At 40.2% G+C, this 8,633-nt stretch overlaps 1 long non-coding RNA gene across 1 annotated transcript in view; it reads left to right on the top strand.

Moving 5' to 3' along the window:
* The first annotated feature begins 482 nt into the window (after positions 1-482).
* Positions 483-8,633, top strand: part of LOC106961646 (uncharacterized) — a 21,102-nt gene continuing 12,951 nt past the window's right edge. The window contains exons 1-2 of the long non-coding RNA XR_001427813.1: positions 483-494; positions 3,007-3,012. This is a non-coding gene — a long non-coding RNA (uncharacterized LOC106961646). The remainder of the gene's footprint in view (positions 495-3,006; positions 3,013-8,633) is intronic.

The following is an 8,633-nucleotide window of genomic DNA, read 5'->3' as shown; positions in this document are numbered from 1 at the left end:
GTTTTTCTTCTGCAAATTTTCCTCTGCTAAACATTCAAATTTATAGTTTTGTTTTGAGAGAGTTGCTTAAGGAATGCATATGTTATTCCTGAAAGAATTTCCCAAAAGATATTTTTTTTATGTCATTTTGTTTTTCATGTTCAAATACCTTTTGCAAAAGGAGTTCATGGGTCTCATGGTGGCACAGTTGTTAGCTGGAGGAAGGTCCTGGGTTTGAATCCTGGACAGGTCTTTTCTGTGTGAAGGTTCTCACTGTCCACTTCCACCAATCCAACTGAAAAATATGCACGCTATTCCAACAGTCCAATCTTAATATCTCTTTCGGTGAAACGTGCGCACTCTGGCTTTCTCTGTGGTGTGTACCCCAACTCTTGTTGCTGCAGTTACACTCCAGCCCGCCGCGGCCCTTTCAGGATTAGGTAGGCACAAAATAATTGATGGTAAGAGCCTTCATCAACTGCATAGAAAGGATGAACACAGTTTCACAATATGATGTTCTGCTTTTAACTCTTTTTCTCTCTTCATTTAGTTCTAAAAATTGGTTCCAAAATGTGTTTTTATTTAAACATATGGATCTTTAAATGAAGATGCAGCTTTTCTAAATCTTGCCCTCTTTTTTTTTTTTTTTTTTTTTTTTTTTTTTCCAACTTCCACATCATCCCACTCAATTAGAGGCCCAGCCTCCCACTCCCTGGAGGACTTTCACTTTTTTTCATTCATTCCTCCCCAAGTTGCAACAGCAACAACAACCTGCAATTGATAGCCTGGGTCTGATGGGTGGTTTTCTCTAAATGCTTTGCCAGGAGTGGAGAAGGCTAAGAATGCGATAAGGGATGAGCAACGCTGAGCAGTAATCCAGACCAGGTTTCCATGGCAACTGTGAAAGTCAGGTAGCCTGCTCAAAGTGAGCAGAAAGCCGTGAGGATGAAGCCGTGATCAGGCCGCTGTCAGAGAACTGGAGTGCGACGAGAAAAAGGTTGTGCTGCAGGAAATGGATTGCGAGGCGTTATTCACGGCAGAGAGAGGAGCTGGTAGAGGGGATGAGAGAAGGGGAAGGCGGAGGGGAGGACCAGGGCGCAGCCGAGATGAGAGTTTTGCGGCACCATTTTTCACAGCAGACAAAAACATTTGCTGGGATATCAATTTGGAGCTAAGAAGCAGTCTTCCCCTCCTGCCCCATCATCCATCATCTTTTCGTGCTAACCACCACTTGCGCCCTCCACCCCGCCTTCCTCCCACCCACACACATATAAGCTGAGGCCTTCCCTTTTCCTTTTTCTTTTTCCACTCTCACAACACCCTCCGCAACCTCTTAAAGTTGTATGAAGCACAGACAGATGAAATCCAAAGCTGCCCCCCACCACAAAAAAAAATAAATAAATAAATAAAATAAAAACAGAAAAGTGTGACCTGTGGGATCAGTGTGTGCATGTGAATGAATGAGCTGAAAACACTACGCCTCAAATGGCTGGGGTTGAGAAGGCGGGGCCTGGCGGCTGCCACGGCGGCCGTCTCTCCAAGTCTTCTCCCATTAGCACCAGTAGGGGAGACCCCACCCTTCGGCTGCCCCCTTATTGGCACCTTTGCCTGCACCCCATCACTCATCTCCCAGCCATCATCCATCACCCATCGCGATCAATAGGAGGCCACGCATTCATCAGTTCCCGGGTGCTGATGGGAAAAAGGAGGGGTGGCAGGGACGGAAAGGGTTGGGGATGCAACCGTAGCGCTTTGAGGGCCAGACGAGAGACGAGAATATCTGAAAATGAGTAAAAACTGAGGGAAATGTGGTAGGTAAAGGAGGAGGAGCCTTGTTAAACAGGGACATCACCCAGGGGATTTTTAACAACAAAGTTGGATTTCTTTATGGCTTTTGATCTCGCCAAGGAGAATATTAATGCGCGTAGGGGTGTAAAATATGAGACTGTGCAGAGTCTATTAAGACGTAAAGAGCAGTGTTGCAAAATGACGAGAGCTTTAATAATGGCCCCTTTAATATGCAAAAGTCACAGGGCTCTGTGACAGTGATCATCATCACAATGACAAATAGTGTCTCTGCGCAACTCATGTCCACTTGAGGCGTAGCAGCCAAAACCATGAAAATGACTCCATCGCTGCAGTCACAGGAATACTGAGGGAAAGTATAATGCACAATTACACACAGGGAGCACACAAACACGTGGACACACATACAGGGAGCATTACGGTGCAATGTCACTGTCAGTCATCCAGCAGTAGTCGGCTTCCAGCAAGGCTCTGCACTTAGTGTTGACAGCTCATAAGTTCTACTTGCACGCACACACAAACACACATGCTGGCTCAGCCCTGAAGGTGGGCCGCAATGGATCGCACTTTACCATGATGGATGCTCTCTCTGCCCAGAAAGGTTAGGGACAGGGCAATAAGTTACTGAGCACCACATTCGGGGCGACTCACAGAGGTTACCGGGAAATATACTGTACAGTGACAGCAAATGCTTGACTGCTGGGATGTGAAAAAATGCATGCAGTCTACTTCTGATGTGGGGGGGCGGGGGGTCTAAGGTCTAAGTTTGATAAGCTATGAGAGCTTCTTTTATCACTTTATTACATTAAAGTTCTGCTGAAATATTTTGCATAACTAATTTTAACATGAAAAAATGTGAAACACTTCAGGGGATATGGAAACTTTTGTTAAGGCGTTCTGTGTTCCTAGTGTTAAAACCACAATTTTAATACATTTTGAAAAGACGACATCTAATGAGGGATGGAAAAAAGATGTTCTTTTGAGAATGTTTTTTTATATGTATGAAATAATATGAAAACTGTGTCATCCATATTGGTTAAAACACTCTAAATCGTTGCTTTTTAGAGCCACCTTCCAATGTTATAACATCTGCTACTATTTTAGAACCTCTACAATCCTGCAAGCTGTGGAAATGTCCTAATTCTTTTCAGTATAGCTCAATCTCAGTCTGATTGGCTATAGAGTCTCTGAACAGCAAATGTTAAGTTTTGTAACAGACAGAATTTTGTCCTGGACTTTGACTGGGCCATTCAAAAGTGGGAATTTGCATTGATCAAAAATCATTCAGTTGTCACTCTGGCCATATTCCTTGGGCCTTGCAGCATTAACCGATTTTCTTTCAGTCAGGGTGGCCTGTGTTAAGAAGTTCAAATATTTTGAAAACCAAATACCATTTGCCTTCCACAGTTTTATGAGGTGGAAGTCTATCACATCAAACCTAGAAATAGCACATCAATGGGGGATGAATCCAAATAAAATAAAATAAAAACCCACAAATTCTTGAGCTCCTTTTTAAAGCAGGTGACGGTGAATGTCCAGTCCAGCCATTAAACACACTGACGTATTTAAGCATTAAGAAAAGAACAAGGGATGAGAGTAAAGAAAGCTGGGGGTTAAATGACATGTCCAGAAGCCACATTGCCTCCACCAAGTAGCTGAAATCACCCAGTCCTAAAGTCTTCTCTGTGTGTGGCTGTGTCAAATGTCACTCTCAGGTTTCGAACCCTGGGTCCCCATCTGCTCGGACAGCTCTCACTGGATTATTCAGGAGGAGGCTAAACGCTCTTTGTACCGAGCTGACTGAGACAAAACCCCACCTGGGGAGGAAAAGCCACCACAAACTGTGCAGCAGCTCACTCATATTAAATAATTTTGCTTGCAGGGAATTGTAGCCTTACTAATTGTCATGTTGGTAACAATCACATGTCCATCAAGAGAAACCGTTTGAGCCATTTGAAATTGTGGTTTTCGCTGAATATGATAAAAACAATTGCAACATGGAAAAAAAAAAAAAACATAATAATAAATTATTTAAAAAAAATGTTTTATTGTAAATAAAATCCTGAATAGTCTCAGAGATATTTTTAGACTATGTAAAAAATAAATATACTCACCTAATATTAGTAAATAAAATCCAACTATCCAACTGTATGTAAGAGAGCAATAAATAAACAGCATAACCATAAACAAGGAATTCATAAACAAAAAAGTAACTGTTGTAAAAAAAAAAAAATAAATAAAAAAAGTTGTAAGAACTCCCAATTGCAGTTTGTGACCATTTACATAAAGGACACAGAAAACATATAGAAGGTGCTCTGTTGAGATTAGACAAAACATTTTACTTTTTGGCCAACATGCAAGACACTGTTGGCAGAGGACCAACGCTCTCAACAAATCACCCTAAACAAAACATCTCCACTGTGGATAGATGGTTCATTTTTCTTCTGCTTGAATGAAGGACTTTTTACGGTTCCCGGTTGGAAAAACAGCAAGAATGCTCCATGAAGATGTCATCCCAACAAGAAGAACTGAAGCACCAAACAGCCCAGAGTTTTGTCTCTAATATGGTTTGGCCAAAGCATATTCAAGTGTTAAGAAGACCCAGTCAAAGTCCAAATCTGAATCCCTTTGAGTCTGCTGTTTACTGACACTCCATTCTGAGCTTGAAATGTTTTGCAAAGAAGAATAGACGTATATTGGTAGAGGCATATCCCAACAGACTTGCAGCTGTAATGGCAGTAAATGTGCTTTCTACACAGAATTAGAAACACATTTTCATTTATTCACCGTGCGCTCCTTTGTTTTGTTCTTTTTTTCACATAAAACCCCTGTAAAACACATTAAAGGTTACACAAAGTATCGCTGTGGAAAAGTTGGACCATCAAAACTTTTCAATCCACCGTTTAATGCGTTTCCTTGTTAATCCTATTAATCCTGTCATCATTCATCCCTTTCTTGTGTGCAGTATTAACATTTACACTTCGTAATGTTTGCAGTGGTAACCGTCTTTACCTCACACACACACACACACGCATTCACATCACACCAGTAAACACAAGTGTTTGCTTGCATGTAAGATAGGAACAAGTCGCAAATAAAAGATGTCTGTGTTTAATATTGGAGGAGTTGGAGGTAACCGCAAACCTGCAGGCCGAAGGGGGCGGGCGGTGGCTGAGTGTGAAGCTGGACATTTGATCTGGACACCTATTGTAAAAACCTAGAAGACTGATATCCTCAACCTGATTTTTGTTTCACCACTTCATTTTGCTTGCTTGTTTTCCAGGTTGGCAGCGAGCATCGCTGTTTGTTTGTCGCAGAAATGAGTTAGAGGGAAAATGTGAAATACTGCAAAGGGAAGTTGAATGCAAATAAAAACTATCCATGCCTTTAAGGCTCATGAGAGCCAGACTGTAAAGTGGATTTGTAGGAATCCCATAAACATTAATTGACAGCAGTAATCTCCTGTCAAGCAGCGTAGGGAAATATGAGGCACAGCAGGGATCAATCAGACGTTTAGAGACCCCATCTGGAGCTACAGGCAGAAGTGAAGAAGAAACAAATTGCGTAGAAGAATACAGCTAGCCAGGTGGTTCCTATCTGTGCAGTTTGTGTAGAACTGAGCGACTAATGCAACACATTTTGTTTGATAATATAATAAAATAGACCAATATTGTAATCTTCAAAGAGTTTTATTGTTAGATTCAATGCTTCCCTGTTTCAAGATGCAACAGGAACCAGGCCCCCAGTGAGTATACAGCATCTTTTCCCACTAATATGCTGCAAATTATCTACATATTAATAACGACATTTTATTACGATTCACTTACAGATTTTAAGTTTGAACACTGAATAATATGCTTTTCTGTCTTTGGCTCACCTCACTCTGTAGATCCCAAACCCTCAGGGCTTATGTCCTGTAACTTTAATATGTATTGATGGTCTAACATGCTGGAATCAAACTGTTGAATTGCCATTTCACCATGGAGTAAAACTTTACACAGTTCTGCGGAGGCTGCCATATTTTATTTAACATATCCTAACATGGTTTTCAAGGTCTTTGGAAGAGGAACAAACCCACAGAATGAATGTTGTGGTGATCTGATCATCCAAAATTGCAAGTCCTTTGCTCCAGAGAGCTTTGGACATTGTTTTGCTTCTCTCATCCTTCTGACTGTACATGACGGACACTGACCTCTTCCACTTTTTATCTAAGGATTCTACGTTGGGTAAAATAGTGACGGCATCTCTCTTTGGTGGCTGAAGAGGTTGTTAGATGGCTGCTATGTGAGCGGGGGGTACTTTTGTACTTTATTTATCATTAATGGGGCACAGGTAGGAATACACAGCTCGCCTGGCTCTTTGTTACAGAATTAGAAGACCGGTCCAGAAAACCAATGCGTTTATCTCGGGCTTTCAATCTAGGCCACGTTTTGGTTCAGCTCACAAGTAGGTCTCACAAGTAGGGCCAGTGAAACACAACACGAAGAAGCAAGAACCACCAGTCTTAAAGAAATAAGCAGGCAAAGTCAGAGGTTGATTTGATTTGATTTGATTTGGAAAAAATGAACCATCCAGCAGTCAGTCATATTTTACCACACAGAAATAATTTGCAGCACAAATCTTTCTGTATGAAAATGTTGACATGAGTTGGTCCAGAGGTTTGACAGCGTGGTTCGGTCCGGACATAAATCAGCGTAAGTGATCTGATAGATTTTTCTGTGTTAATGTATAGTATTCTTGGCATGTGTGCAATAACTCAAATGAAGGTAGGGAGAATGAGTGTGTCCAGCATCCAGCCCCCTGTTGGCCGAGCCAGCAGGGTTAGGTCATCAAATCGACAACATGACTAACCCATCAATTCACCTCTCCTGACCTCTCAGGCCAATCAGGCTAATGGCTGCCAGTGGTCTGAGTTTTATTTTGCTAGGATCCTTTCAATTGCACCACTCCGTGTTCAGAAGCACACTCACACTTCCCCGGTTTCTAACCCATGTAAATTTCTCTATACTGGCAGGTTCACAGCTGCTGAAGCTCTCATTAGCCTTGACCTTTAACTGTTTTCCTTTAAAAGGTGTTTTGTGTGTATTTGTCCCCATTTACAACTCCCGAGTTTGTACAAAATGCACCGCGTGCATTCAGGTCTACTAAAATGCAGAATCGCCATATTTCGTCCAAGCTGTCCGATTTGAATCGATATGTCTGTGCAGACTGAATCTCCATAAATCAATCGTATAGTAAAAACGTTGAAATGGGTGTGGCTATGAGCACATACTGGAAGCGACAGCCACATTGATCTGATCCAGTGAGTGGTCACTGTATCATGTTTTCAATTGTTCAATATAATGATAATGTATGGATTGCTGATTGACATGAGTTTACATAAGGGCTGCTATTCCACACATTCGGGTTTTTGTGCTCTGTTAATGTTGTTATTACATCTGAAATGTGTCCAAATGAGAGGTCAAAAGAATTGACAGGGCAGAGCAGTTCAGTGTTTCTTTTTAAACATGTAAAGTATTATCTCAATACTAACAATAAGAGAAAATAACTGAACTGATATGCATAGCTTAGCGCTAAGCTCATTACTTACTTCAGCCAGACTGCAAGGTGTACAATGGGATGCTCCCAAATGTCTGCAAAAAAAGATGAATTAATACAATGAAGCCAGAAGAGCTTCAACAAATGTGCAAGGAATGCTAAGAATCATCACACAATTTAATTATGATCAATCACATTGAGTTAAATGACTTTATAATAAACAACATTGCAGCATGAAACAGAGTCTGGGTCAGAACTACAGAAAACCAAATAATACATACGTCCATACAACTGTGATCAAATTTCCTAAATCAAAAACGTAGATGCATTCATTGGGTAGCACGTCTTTGGAAGAAAAAAAATATATAGAAAATCTGCCAGTGTTAAATTATTATTATTATTTCTCTCTTTTGTTAAATTGTGATGTATTAAATAAAAAATACAAGTGTTAGAATTGGGTGTACGACAAAGACAAAAAAAGGCACAAAAATCATAAAGGAAAAACATAAGATAATGTTAAAATCAGTGATCGTAATAAAATAACATTACTACTACTACTGAGAAAAAAATAAAATAATAAAGTTTGTGAATGTAACCTACAATCAAGACCAAGAGATATTCATTCTGTTCACTTTTTAAAGGGTGTTCATTAAAAAACTACATTTTTAAGGGATGGGAGTCCTGGTTTATTTGCTCTTCCCTGACTTCACTGAATCACTTAGCTAAGGCTAAGAATGAGGATGAATGGACGAAAAGGGTTGACCCTTAATAAGATTTTTGAAACTGAGAAATCTAATTGCTTTTGGACGGAAGAGGGGAAGGTGGAAACACTTTTTTGCTTTTCCTCGTCTCTGTATATTGAAGAATGTTTCACTTTCATTTAACTATGCAGCATCATTGTTTGTAATGTAGTAGATTTCAGAAAATGTCCTGAGCCGATAATGAGATTTTTAACACATAATCATGCCTTATTTTTTTCTTTTTTTTTTTTTTTGCAGTTCTGCCAAAAGAGATTAAAGATCACAAATATTTGCTACTGTACTGTATTATTGAACCATCTGTCAACTCCTATGTCCTGCATCTTGTTGTAATGTTGCAACACAAAGATCCCAGCCATTTCCATTTTCACTCTGCAGTGTTGTTGTCCACCCTACCCTTAATTCCATGGCAACATCATCCCAGTCATTCATCCTGCAGGAGTCATTAATTGTTTCTTTTTCTCATTTTCATAAAAAAAATAAATAAAAAATAAAATGAAATAAACTGTGCATCTTTTTCAAACAGAGCAATTTCCCTGCCATCTGTTCTCC

The sequence above is a fragment of the Poecilia latipinna genome, unplaced genomic scaffold (genome assembly GCF_001443285.1).
Source record: "Poecilia latipinna isolate Pla-1442-1.1 unplaced genomic scaffold, P_latipinna-1.0 Scaffold1318, whole genome shotgun sequence".
Classification (NCBI taxonomy): Eukaryota; Metazoa; Chordata; class Actinopteri; order Cyprinodontiformes; family Poeciliidae; genus Poecilia; species Poecilia latipinna.
This window is presented reverse-complemented; position numbering and strand designations above follow the sequence as displayed.